Source organism: Podarcis filfolensis, assembly GCF_964270895.1.
Source record: "Podarcis filfolensis genome assembly, chromosome: 7".
In the NCBI taxonomy this organism is placed as follows: domain Eukaryota; kingdom Metazoa; phylum Chordata; class Lepidosauria; order Squamata; family Lacertidae; genus Podarcis; species Podarcis filfolensis.
Window position 1 is genome coordinate 43,560,494 of NC_139603.1, and position 14,193 is coordinate 43,574,686.

Consider the following 14,193-nt stretch of genomic DNA (forward strand, 5'->3'; position numbering starts at 1 on the left):
TGATTGAGGTGCTCAGAAAGGGATGGGATGAAGTTCTGGCATAGCGCAGAATTCCTAGAACCTTTGGCAGAAAAAGAAGGTTACTGTGAATTCTGCAGAGTAGGCAAAATTTCCAAAGATGAATTAACAGGCTGCAAGGTAAGAAGGAGTTTGCTGGGGGTAGAGCACATGGAAACACTATACTAACCAATATGGAGCTCTTGCACCAACCTTACACCAGAGTGCTTGCACCAACCTTCCTCTTGCCTCACCTCTCTCTCCCCCAATAAACAGCAGCTAGCTAGCATAGTGATTCTGCCACACCTGGTAAGCCACTTCTGATTACGTCTCTTGCTCCTTTTGACCCCATCCTGATATGCCCTGCTTTGATATAGAACAGTGCTGCACACAATAATCTCCACTCCCCTGAAAGCTTCAACACACATGGAGGCCATTCTCCCAGCATCTCTCTGACCTGAGGAAGTTGGGTGGCCACTGGAAGAGTCCAGAGCAGGCATGGCCAAACTTGGCCTTCCAGCTATTTTGGGACTACCATTCCCACCATCCTTGACCACTGGTCCTGTTAGCTAGGGATGATGGGAGTTGGAAGGGACCCTGAGGATCATCTAGTCCAACCCCCTGCAATGCAGGAATATGCAGCTGGTCCATACAGGGATTGAACCTGCAACCTTGAGTGTTATCAGCACCATGGTCTAACCAACTAGTGGAATCCCACCCATAGGCCCTGTGGCAGGACACACAAGACAGAACCTGTAATATGTAGAACTCTGTAGAAGCATCCAAAGCAATGTGCAAAGTTTTGTGTATATATGGCAGGATGCTTTATATCGCTTCCAACTGAGGGAAAAAATACATCTGAACACCAGATGCAAAGTACTGATGCAAAATAAGCATACCATGCAGTTCATTTTATCTCTGTCTAGCATTTTGCTGCCAGTTCTGTAACAATTCCTAAAACTCTCTCTGGAAAATACACACACACAAAGCCCTGCAGTCAGGGAAATAGAAACCACAAGAAACACATTTGAAAGCTCATTGTTTATCTGTCTGTCTGTTCTGCTTGATAATACAGACCAATAGCATTGTTTAAATCCCTGACTTAAAAGGTTCACAGTGCTTGTCTCCATTGTCAGGCAGCTATTTGTAACAGCAATTTTCCCCCCATGGAAAATGTGTTTTTCTCCGCATTGTTCAGAAGAAACAGAACTTCCCAAGATCCCCAGTCTGGCGCAAACTATCAAAGCCCACTCTGTGACCCTCATTTCCTTTTTCTGCCTGCTGTTTTTGTTTCTTCCATAGGTAGAATCTGATCCATACCAACGTGTCCAAGGCACATGCGAAGAAGGAAACAGCTGCAGCATGGGACCTAAATCAGGTTTCTAACTTTAGCACAATTCCTTTTGAGATGGGCACTTGCCGATGTTCCACAGTGCTCAGTTTAGCCAGATAAACAATTTAAAAAATAGATTGGACTGAATTGCTTGGCTTAGAAAAGAAACATACAACAGCATAGTCTAGACACTCTGGCTTACTAATATGTTCTTTCTTAAAAAGCAATTTCTCCAAGCCATCTGCAGACTTAGGATGTGTACAGACACCATGTGCTTCTGGCTGCATATTGTTGGATTTGCAAGTTTGTATCCCCAGGATATCTAGTGTCTGTCCAGCAGAAGACAGGTAGAAGAAAGGCAGGAGGGAACAACCTCTCCTTTCTTAAAGGGTACGGCACTTCGTTTTAAGAGAATACTTACTGGCTACTTTTGTTACATCGAGCTAATGTACTTCTGAAATGCAAAACATATTTCAAGGAGCACAGAGTATTTTTCTGTGCAGTCTGCATGCAGAAACACATTGCAGCCCACTGTCAGATCCCTGTAAGCAAAGGCTGGGCCATCCCATATCAGGCATGAAGGGCAGTTTTGTACTCATGACAACAGTGTCTCCAAGTGCACCTACACTTTCCTTTTCTCCATAGAAGGGATACCATTGAGATAAGGCAGAAGCAGTTTTAAGGTAGCATGACCAGTTCGGCAGCACTGGGCAGAGTCCTGCAGGAGGCGCCACAACAATGCTGCAGAACGAAGCTGGGGGTGGGGGAAACGCCAAATTTTAGTGTTGCACAGGGCGCTGTTAAAATTTGAGAGCCCAGACTTCGCCACTGGATAAGGACAGAGTCTGCTTCTTGGCCCTGTGACCTACTGATACATCACATGCTTGACACTGGGAAATTGGGACATTGCCCCATCACCCTCATAAGCTGGCACTTCTGCTTTAAAGACATGGAGCCTAATTTCTGAAAGCCACTCCAGCCTATAATTCTAAATGTACTTGCTTAGGAGCTAGCGCCATGGAACACAGAGGTAAATAGGATTGCTGTGCATAACTCAGTTTGCAAGGTTTACCTAACAATTGAAATATTGAAATATTATTGAAGAGTCAATTGTTAAATAAGTCAGTTACAAATGTCAATGGGAAATTCATTTGAGAGATAGCAGACTTTAAATTTGTCAATGAAACACATTATTCTAAGGGTTATTAACATTCTTAAGAAGCATTCTTAGGTAACTATAATGAATTAAATATGGAAGAGACACAAAACTTGTCAAATTGGTAGCCAGCAGATTTGAAAGGAAACTTTTGCTTATATGATACAAAAGTTTGAGAAGACTGGACCCTGGGGAGGAGACACTTCCAAGAGAGTTCTCACTTTAAAATGATCAGATTCTGGGTTTCATTAGCTACTGTTTTTGTAAAACACATGTCATCAGTAAACAAACCTATGAGACAGGTTCTGCAGAGAAACCAAGACATGCTCGATTTAGCAAACTTCATAGCGACTGAAGTTGGGACTCTTGCATCCAAACCTACCAAGTCTATCAAAATGCTCCTCTTGTTTGGCTTTTTTGGGGAGTAGGGAGTTATGGGAAACATTATAAAGATACACCATGCCTTGTATTCATTTTATACCCATACCTTAGTTTGGTTTACAATGCAAATTTTATGCACACTCTTCACAAATCTAGATTTTGATAAGTAAATGTCAGTAAACATTGTTTTCACTGTACTCACCCAAAGTGATTGAAAACAACTTGATGTCAGTACCAATTTACATTTACAGGTAGTCTAAGCTATGTAGAGTTTCACATTAATATGTATAGAACATTTTGTTATTAATGCTGCCTAACGCACATATTTTTGTAGGGACGTGGGTGGCGCTGTGGTGTAAACCACTGAGCCTTTGGGCTTGCCGATCAGGTCAGTGGTTTGAATCCCCGCGACGGGGTGAGCTCCCGTTGTTTGGTCCCAGCCCCTGCCAACCTAGTAGTTTGAAAGCACGTCAAAGTGCAAGTAGATAAATAGGTACCGCTCCAGCGGGAAGGTAAACGGCGTTTCCGAGCGCTGCTCTGGTTTCACCAGAAGCAGCTTAGTCATGCTGGCCACATGACCTGGAAAAACTGTCTGCAGACCAACGTCGGCTCCCTCGGCTAGTAAAGCGAGATGAGCACCGCAACCCCAGAGTTGTTTGCGACTGGACTTAACTGTCAGGGGTCCTTTACCTTTACTTTATGCACATATTTACAACAACACTAAAAGATTCAGATCTGGAGCTAGTTTAGAAATAGGTTCCCCACTTGCTAGCCTCACACTCTGATGGCTGTGCATTGAGCATGGTTGGCTGAAAAGGAACCCCTAAAGGTGAGCAGCTGCTTTATAAAGCAGAGGAGCTTCCTTTTCAGACAAAGTGTTATACTGACACTGCAGGTAGATGAACCAGATAGTTTTGAAAAGTTTTAGGGACAAAATCTATGAGGATGGATTAAGAGATTAAGCCTGATTATTATTTGGCATTCTGGCAGTTTTAGCACTGCTTCCATGTTGCTCCTACAGTATTCTCGGGAGCCGTTAAGAGGCCTGAAATAGAAGTTAGGAAAAAGAAAGGGCTCATCTGCTTTATAAAGAACAATGGATAAACTTTAGCATCACTTCTAGGCTTCCCTGCCCTGCACGCACATCTTCTTTCTGTCTGAATCAGATGTATAAACTACTTTTCATTCACTGCATTTCATGCACCTTTAAGAAATGATGAGTATTTCCAAGCACACACCCATATGTTGTAAAAGTCAATTTAGCGGTACCTTGAAGTAGTTAGCAGTCATGAGTAAGTACAGCAATTCACAGTTCTTTATAGCTGAAAGTGATACTAATATGTGAACTGGCAGCCAAATTAATCTTCTAGCTGCACAGGGAATTTTAAATTACTTACTGGTTATCTCTAGTAGAGTTGATATTGATAGCTCATATGAGGTCACTGGATGGACACTTTTACACATGCTAATTTTACTTTAGAATTCAACTTGTACTGTGGATGATGAAACAGGCATGCAGTCTTATATGGCATTTCTTGGAGGCAGGATTAAATATCTAACAGGCACTTCAGTCACACAACCACACAGCTACTGGCTGGTCTGATATGGCTACAATAGCTGGTTGTACAAAGGAAGTTGGGCACGTCCATCTTGCCATCATGCCTTTCATTTATATTATCAGATTAGCTGTGTATATCATGTTTCTAGAACTGCATCCAATGCATGATGGCTGAAGTGCCTTTACACGGTACATGAGGCTATAATGTACTTCAGCAGATGGTGACTGCTGATGGCTTGGTGCTGCCACATGAAATTGTTGCACTGCCTTAATATCCGGGATTGTCTGACTGACAGCATAATCCACAACTTGTGATGCTCAAGCAGCAGTCCCTGCATCCCAAACGTGATAGTTTCCTCAGCCTAACACAACGACATATTGTGGCAGCTTATCTTAAAACAGAACAAGGCCCCATCTGCACTTTCCTTTTAAAACGGCACCATACCACTTTAAATAACCATCGCTTCCTCCAAAGAATCATGGGAACTATAGTTTAAGTGTAGACCCTAATCCCACTCACAGAGCTACAATTCTTAAAAGAGGTTCACAGTGAGACCTATTTCCCAAGGAACTGGGAATTGTAGCTGGGGAGGGGGGCAGGGATAGGGATCTGTAAGTTCCAAACATATTTGTTGCACAAGGGGACACTTCTTCATTGAAAAGTCATAGCAATTTAAAAAATATGTATACTTAAAAAAAAAAGTTTCAATACTGAAGGGATTTCATAAATTCTCAGATACTACAGGCCATCAGTCTTGTCCTTTCATCTTCATCATCTCTAATTAACAGTTTTTTGCCTTTCTGCAACTCTTTCCCTCCCTTCGTGGAACCACTCCTGCTCACTATGTCCTCTGTATCTTGTCTAAGTTTGAATTCTAACATGCAGTTTTCCTTAATAGATACATTTCACACATAATTTCCCCTAATGTGGTTCATTTTTAAAAATCATTTGCACCAATAAATACATTTCATAAGCATTTTTGCTTATAATATAATTATGGATGCATTTTTGGTTGCCGAACTGTATTACAAAGTTCTGAGAATTTTGTCATTCCAAACTTATCCAAACAATGGTCTAACCATGACAAGGCAGTGCACTGCACTCCCCATGCCTTCAGTTCATCTGTCATATCACTTGGAGCAAAGATCACATCAAGGGTGTGCCCTGCCTGGTGTGTTGGACTGATGACCACCTGAGAGAGACCCATGGTTGTCATGGAGGTCATGGTCTTGAGCTGGCCCAGCATCAGCCTTCATGTGGCTACTTCAAGTCAGCCAGGATTATCAGGTTAGGGTCCTCCAACTAAGCCCCAGAGACTACCTTGGCTAGCCTGATAGCCTAGTCAGCTGTGGCTTTACCTGCCCCAGACCTGACATCAGATGACGTGAGGTATGGGCAGGTGCACATGACATGAGGAAAACTGTATGTTGTATGGCACCCTGATATTGATACTGTTGAAAGCTGAGCTATTAATATTTTAAATAAATAATTATTTTTAAAAGCATATTCAGGCAAAAAATAATAATATTTCTGGCTTCTTTTGTTGTTTTCCTGCACAGATTCTTCTGCTATCTCATAAGGAAATAAGAGTAATACACCAGAAAATAATATAAATGCTATAAAATTGTTTGGCCTTACCCAAATACAATTATCTTGACTGACATAGAAAATGTGCAGGATCCTTATCCATTTTTCAAAGAATTGCATAGCTTGCTACAATGAGGAGATAACATCACAAATTATTTCTTTACCACTGGCACTTCACTTCTCTACTTAAAGTGTGTTGAAACCAACATGTGACAGAATTTAAACTAATTAGCAGATGTTTGAACTTTCATTTCTCACTGAGTATAGGAATGCCAAATTCCATCATGTTGTTGTTGTTGTTTTCTTGTATTGAGTTAAGCATTGCTGAATACTGAAGCATTTTGTGCAAGTAAAGGGGAATGCCATTTGATCTGCAGCAGAAGTGATTTACAGTCACAGTACTATACGCTAGATAGTTAATCTTAGTTCTCCGAACTGTCTGGTATGCTGGTATATAGTGAAAAGCAGCTGAGTCGTGCAAAATAGTGTACTACACACTATACAGCTGACAACCCTGAGCTCAGTATTACCTGAATATGTATCAGGACCGTCTTTTCATCCTCTGCTAGGATCTCAGCAGGGATCCTAATTTGGCACATGCTGCCCTCCTCCAACATTTGATGTCACACTTGCAAAGGAACAACCAGAAGCATTAAAGGCTGTTCCCAGTTGTTTCTCTGCAAGTGGAGTTTGCATTTGGTGTCCTTAAATTTGGCACCAGATGAAAGCTCTGCTGGGGGCTCCTGGGTCAAGTTAATCCCTCCTGGAAGTGAGACTTGCATTTGATGCCAAATCCCCAATTCTTCCTCCTCTTTCTTTGCAGAGGTGGCTTGAATCCAAGTATCACTTGCCAAGGAATAAAGGAAAGAATTGGGAGAGCACTCCAATTGCATAGTTGATAGCTTAATATTAAAGTTTTTACTTTATATTGTTTGGGTTGATTATATGTATGTGTTAATGTTGCTCGCTGCTTTTGGGGGCCTATGGTCCAAAAAGCGGTATCCAAACAAACCACACCATATGAAGTTACATCACCTGATGTTGTGGTGACATCACGTGATTGACAAATGGGTGGTCCAAGTGGCCCGTGTGTGAGCTCAGGATGCAGCCTGTCAGCTGGACCCTGTTCTTCAGCCCTGCACTAGGGCATAGTAACTAGACTATGTACAAACTGGTTAAAGAGAAAAAATTCACAGTATTGATGCACAGGACAAGCCATGCTACCCAGAAAATTTCCAAGTCATGTTGACATTGACACTATTCTGCTGCCAGACACATGTGACACAGCAGTTCAGTGTCTGTCTGCATTACTTCCAGTGTTAAGCACAACTGATGGTTTCCTCTTCAGCTGTGACATTCAGCTTCCCAAGTGTAAGGCTGTAATTATGGTGGGAGACTAGGATACCAAAGACAATAGTAATTAGCAAGCACAGTCACAAAGACCTGTTTGGGTGCCTTTTCTCAGGAACACTGATTCTTCTGCTAACAAATAAGAGGTGTCAATGGGTGTCTCAACGCAGAGACCAGTTTCAGGATTCTCTCTCTCTGTGTGAGAAATTTCCTCTTCATGCTTGCTCTGATCCTGTTAATTACCAATCTGTTTTAGCTGATGCATTTTGCATTTATAAAAAAATCCTGCAGGTCAGATGCAAAGATGCAAAGAGCTTGGCCCTAACACTTTCAGGACTTTTCTTTAGTTAAAACTTAAGTAAATTAGACTACCAAAATGTATAATCTACATACTGTGGCAGCAGTGTACAAGACAGCCTGACACCACCTTGTCGAAGGACACTAGCTTGTGAATTCTGCTCCTTTCTTAATATCTAAACCTCCTCACATATTTGTGTATTTTCGTCAAGACCAGTTATTTGCACTTTTCTAACTGGATACCCTTAATTGGTTTAGAAAGGCTTAAGATATGAATCGCTATTGATTTTATACATTCTAGGATCTAGAGCATCACTCTCTAGTAGAAAACAGCATGCAAGATAAATGGAAAACCAATCAGACCTTCTCTTGGTGTTACAAAGGGCAATGTTCTGCACATGTTTTATGCTGCCCTGCTCAGCGAGGCAAGCACTGTTGATTTGGGGACATCTTTATTAAACGATTATAGAAGAGTCTGCCTAGCTTCCTGGAGAATAACAGCCAATTGTTCCCCCTAAGGATTTTGCTCCTGCTATGCATGATGGAATAAAGCCAACTTGTAATTTCTGGTTGTACATTTAGAAAGCGGAAATCTGGTTTGATTGGTAAGACACATTATCTTATTTACTGATGTCAGATTAAAGATCTTAAGCTGCTGAATTTTATGAAGCATCTTTTCTTTTTTTAAAAAAAGTTATCTATCAGATCTGCCTTCATCTTTACTGGAAAACTACAATTGTTTACATTTGTGTTAAAGTAAGATAAACGAATTTAACTATAACATGGATGGTTATTTCTCCCCGTTTTTTGTGCAGAAATAAATGGCTGCTGAAGTGTTTTATTGTTCAACAATGGCAGTGGCTTCAGTTAGCATATAAAGAAGTGATGTATGCATGGGGGGAAACTGTGAACACAGCCTAAACTTTGTTTATTACAACAGCAGTTCTAGCTGCTGAGAAGCAAAGCCATCACTCACCTTAAACAGCACATTCTCATGCATGTTTACTTAGACCTAAGTTTCATTATAGTTAATGGGGCTCACATCCAGGTAAGTGTGCACAGGACTGCCGCTTAAAAGTGGCTTGCCACTTTGGCAGTGGGACTGCTGCAGCAAGCACAACAACCCAGAGATGCAAAAATCCCTCGCTGTGCACTTGATCCACAACATGCACATTCATCTTATTTCTTTGGACTCTTGGCAATTTATATTCACTGCGTATGTTGCTGCAACCCAGGACAAGGATAAAATTGCTAGCTTTTATCATTAAATGCACTGACCCTGATCCAGAGATAGTGGTGCTCAATAATTATTGAACTCGACTGATAATGTGCAGCTAATAACTATGTCCGGTGGGCCAAGATAGTACAAATCAATAAATGCATGACCATCACACTCCAGGACAGTTAAATAATATTTCTGGCATCATTCCTACACAAACATGTGGAAACAGTATGGACTGCACCTATGGGCATCCACATAGATGTCAGTGGAAATATTTTTAAAGCCATTGTCAAACTGGCGTCTGTTTAGTTTAGGGTGCAATGAGGCAAGCCAAAGACAGTGGGGCAGCATGAGCAATGATCAAGCCTGATCCAGAAGCCATGGTTATGAAAAAGGGGGTGATGGTCTACTGGTGCAATGGAGTTTCCACGATGTGGGGCTGATCTGGGACCAGTTCCCTCCATTGACTTGGCACTGAATCTTTGCTTTACGTCCCTCAGCTTGCCAGACCTTTTGATACCTGCTCATAGGTCTTTTCTGAAAGACTTAGATAAAGCCACTTCTGATCCAACATGATTCTCTAATCACGGGAGAGGTTCCATAACGTTTTTCTGTATATGTGGGGTGGTGCACTGCTGGTGTGGAAGGTCTGTGGAAACCAGCCCTTGCATCACATCATTTTTCAAAAGAATATTTTTAATGGCAACATAATGGCTTGCTCTAAATTCTAATGAGGCATTATTTGCATTTTTGGGGGGAATTCAGTCACATTCTAATGAGGTCTTCATAAAGCTGGCTAAATATGTTCAGAAATCATTAGTGTAGATTACCAGAGCAAAACACTCCTGGGGGACCTCTGCAGATTTTGTTACAGAACCTATGGCAGATGGATCAGTATAATAGCACAAGAATGCAAGGGGTTTGGGGGGGGGGAGAGGAGGGCATTGTTTGTTTGTTTGCTTGTTTTTGGTCTCTCCACAGAAACAGTGTAAATGTGAGCTACTCGGTTACATGCTACCAGATAAAGAGCTAAATGTCCCTCAGGTAGATTCATTAAAGGAGGAAAACAATCAAAACACATTTTGCTGCCATTTAAATACCAGGTGCACTGCGGTCTACAAGTGCCAGGAAAACCGACGAGGGTCCCTTGCTGGAATTCAGGAGAGCTTAAAGGATGCAGGGTTTTGACAAGCCTGCCTCAGATAATGACAGGTATTGGCAGATGTATGCAGGCCCTGCTAGAGGCGAATGGAAGGGCTGAATCATCTGCAGCAGGTGCCTGTGTGAGAGAAAGCCTCCCAGTGGCTCCTCTGCCTGCAATTAAAACCATCCTGATGCATAGAGCTCCAGGGCAAAAGCTATATCCGAGCACAAATTTAATGACTATCCAGTCCGGGTAAACAAACACACATACGCCCCCTCCATGATTAATTCATGAAGGACAAACACAAGTTATGTGGCAAACATGTTAAATAGGTATTCTTCTCTCCTGGAAAGAAAGAAAAAAGTTGAGCTATTTCCCCCCACCCCCCTTGCTTTTGGATGTAAAAAATGGGCAGGTGGTCTCCCAAGAAATCTGTAAGTCAAATAACAAAAGCAGCGGTGAGCAGTTACAACAGCACGGGTAAATAAATAAAAAACTTGAAAGCCACAAAAAGTCACAGTGCTGGCTCTACAGGAATCTAACCTATTGTCAAAACATGATAGTGGAGTGAAAACAACGCCGCCGCCCCCTCGCCACTGCCAGAAAAACCCTCAAGGACAGTGAACCAGCTAAAGTTATTACTAATGGAAGCATAACACAGCCCTAAGTGACTCAGCGGTGATGGACAGGAAACAGAGTTTGTACCCCCTTGGAGGCCATGGTCCTAGTGAAGATTAATTGCCAGACTTCTGTGTTCTAACTATTAATAAAATGAGCATTTTTGAAGGACACTCTTTAAAGGAGGCTTCCTTTTGTGCTGCTTTTCTAGGTTCAGGTTTTAAAGCTCCATGTCTGAGTGGTGTTGTTGTTGTTGTCTGTCCTGGCGCTTCCCCCCAGGAAAACACACATTTTGCCACTGAATCAAGGCAAATGGCAATCAGGTTTTCTGGATGAGCCCATACTTGGTGTTAAGATCCACTCTGTACAGTGAAACTTACTGTTGTATAAACACAACACTTTATACAGCAGCTTCAAGGATATTTTCATACAATGCACTGGAAAACACATTATTCCCCCACATTTGCTGAAAGATCCTGCTATCCTAAGCTGGATCTTACCGGAAGCTTACATAAAAGGCGCATGTGTGAACTGAGGTGCCACTGGCATTGTGTGTTCCCTGGGAATCGGGAATGTTATCTAGGGAAGAAGGAGGGTTCAGGCTATCCCTGCCCACATGATGGATGCCTCTACTAAGAGATATGGGTGAGTAAGGTCTATAGGTTTGGGAAGAGGCTGGCCATTATTCACACTCGCTAAGCAAGATGGTTATGTTTAATGCAAAATATGAGAGATTGCATTGGTTTACGATATATGGCATTGGATCTACAAACAGGACAGTTTATCCTGGTTGCAGGATCTATCTACAAGTTTCTTTTGTTCACTGCATTGGAAAGTTTAGACCGAGTCAGAAAATGTGAATGTTTTGCAGTTATTAAGGAGTACTCTGGTGCAGCTCTAGATTCTGGAGGACCCTGAGCAAGCTGCTGTGCCCTGATGGCAATGTTCCTGCAGCTACCAGCCTCCTCATTAAAGGCTTACCCATTGGCAGTGCTGTAATGGTCTAGTTGCTGTATAAGCTCCCAGGTGAGTGAGCCCTTCAGTGCAAGGTGGAGTGGGGTGCTAGTGGCTGCAGCAGAGCTACTGGTGTGCAGCCCAAGTGTCGGCTCTGGTAGGCCCTGCCGATGATGGGCCTGGGTTGAGCAGATCCTATGGCAAACCATCTGGCAAGCACAGACCTCTCTTAGAAGCTCTGCAATGATTCTGGAGATTGCAAGGGAATACAGATACCCCATGAGTCAGTGATATTAAGAGATTTGGGGAAGTTGTGGTTAAGATGATTTTTCAACTTATGCTTCCTGCAAGAACATTCCTTGGTCAAAGATAGGAAAAACTGGAACCCTCTGGAAATTAAATGTAGACCAGGGCTAATGCTAATTTATATCATGAGATACAGGGAAGGAAGAGTTAAGTATTTAAGCTGTCAGGCGATTGATAAATCCATTTTGTTCAGGACTAGGAAAAATACAGTAGTCCTCATTTAAAGAAATAGACTGATGTCATGTGGTTAACTTGAATGGTAGGGAGTAATGAGGATATATAAATAATAAAATGAGTCCTGCAGTGATATGGTGAACCATGAATTAGGTACTTAAGAGAAGAAACCAGAAAACTACTTTGCAATAGGTGTCCTCTCTCTAGAGAGGTGGTGTGGTGGAAATAAGGATAATTTTCACCCATCACCCTATGTCTTCTTAGGCCAACTTAAATTTTAATAATACTTTTTAAAAATTCAGACGTTGCAGCAATGATACACCAAGAACATTAGAAAAAATAACCCAGCCCCACGGAGCTGTATACCAGCACCATGAAGCTTGCCATCCTCTTGTCCAGATTCCAGTTTTACAGTCAGAGAATCATGAACTTAGAAGGAATATTGCAGGCCATCAAGTCAAACTCTCTGCTCACAATAATATACTGGAAAGTTTCATATCAATAAATAAGTTGTAACTTTTTGCTTCAGCTTGAATGCAAGTGGCAGAGCTGATTTATTGATCCACCAAGTCTCAAACTCCTTTGGGTCCTAAATGGCCTCAATCTGACCTTTTAAGCCAGTCCAACTGGTTGCATCTTTGTGCTCTCATAACAGCACCTAATTATACTCACAAATCGTGCTGCTTTCTCATCCAAAAGTGGTCCTGTTCCCTGATTTGTGATCAGGCTCAGGCACTTTAGATGTCTAGGCACTAGGATTTAAACTCACAATAAACCATGAACAAAAATCCCCTTTCTAAACACAGAATGAAAATTGAATTTACAATAAAGGAAGCTGGAAATGACACATTTACTCATATTACTGAAAAATTAATTGATCATTTATAGTCCACATGTCTATTTTTCAGGGGGGAAATTATAAACTACTGTTTTGGCAGGAAATTAAAAACATGCATCATAACTGCTTTAGCTACACCGAAGTATATCTACAATTTCCCATTTTTTTCAGCAGCTAATAAATGCACTGTTCCTGGAGGTGTTGACAACATAGTTGATGAAGTTTGATATTTTCACTAGGAAATTGAACAGTGTACTCCCTAGGCTGTTTTAAACAGCCCGACCTGCATCAATGCTAATGATACAGTGAAATAAATAAGAAACCCAACAACTCTTGTTGACCATTTAAAATGAAAAGCTAACTTCCGTTACTATCTTTTGAAAATAAAAGTGTACATGACCTAAGATACTTATTGCTTGGGAACTTAGAAATTTGGATTGCTTATCCTTATTATTTCTATGGAAATGAAAAGCACAGCTTCAATGAGGAAAGGCCAGGCAATCTGGTCACTGCAGAAAGTAGTTATACCCTGCAAAATTAATTACTAGGCAGAAAGCCCCAAAATGGCCTTCTATCCTCATTCAGTAAAATACACTGTAGTACTTTTGGAATCATAGGAGAAGAAATAAATTCTTTTATATCTGAAGTGTATTAGGGAGGGTTCCCTTGTATTTTGTCTGCGTGTTTTAGAAGTTGAAGGAAACCTGGGTGCAATTTTCTGCAGCCACCCAAATTTCTGAGGAAATCTGTGGTTGGCTAATATAAGTAAGAAAATTTCCTGGAGAAATAGATTGTTGAGGTTTTGTTTTGTTTATTATGTTTCTATCCCATTCTTCCTGAGGAGCTCTGTGTGTGTGTGTGTGTGCGTGCGTGCATGCACACACGTCTGTTTTTACGACAAGTATGCGAAGTTCGCCAAATGGCTACTATTTTGTCCTAAAAGACAGTACAGTATATAATTTTTGAAAGTATAAGTTTTCTAAATCTCTCTCTCTCAGGTGTCAAAGACCATGGGTAAAGAGGTGCATCTTCAGCATGTGATGGAAAGTGTCAGAAGCAGGGGGACAGGGGTGAATTATCCCCCGATTCAAAACCCGCTCCAGCTCTTTTTATGGGGGGGGGGAGAGGTATCTGGAGATCCAGCCACAGATCTCCCATCACATATAGTTTGGCCCTGGGTGAGGATTTGAATAGAGGAATCTGAACCTAGCAACCTGAGCCACTTCACCGTGCTTGCTCTAAAACAGGGGTTGGCAAGGTTTACTGGCCATGGGCTG

General features: G+C 41.7%; 1 protein-coding gene across 28 annotated transcripts in view; it reads right to left on the reverse strand.

The window, feature by feature from the left end:
* PTPRM (protein tyrosine phosphatase receptor type M) overlaps positions 1-14,193 on the reverse strand; it is a 404,856-nt gene that overhangs the window by 19,272 nt on the left and 371,391 nt on the right. The window lies entirely within an intron of this gene.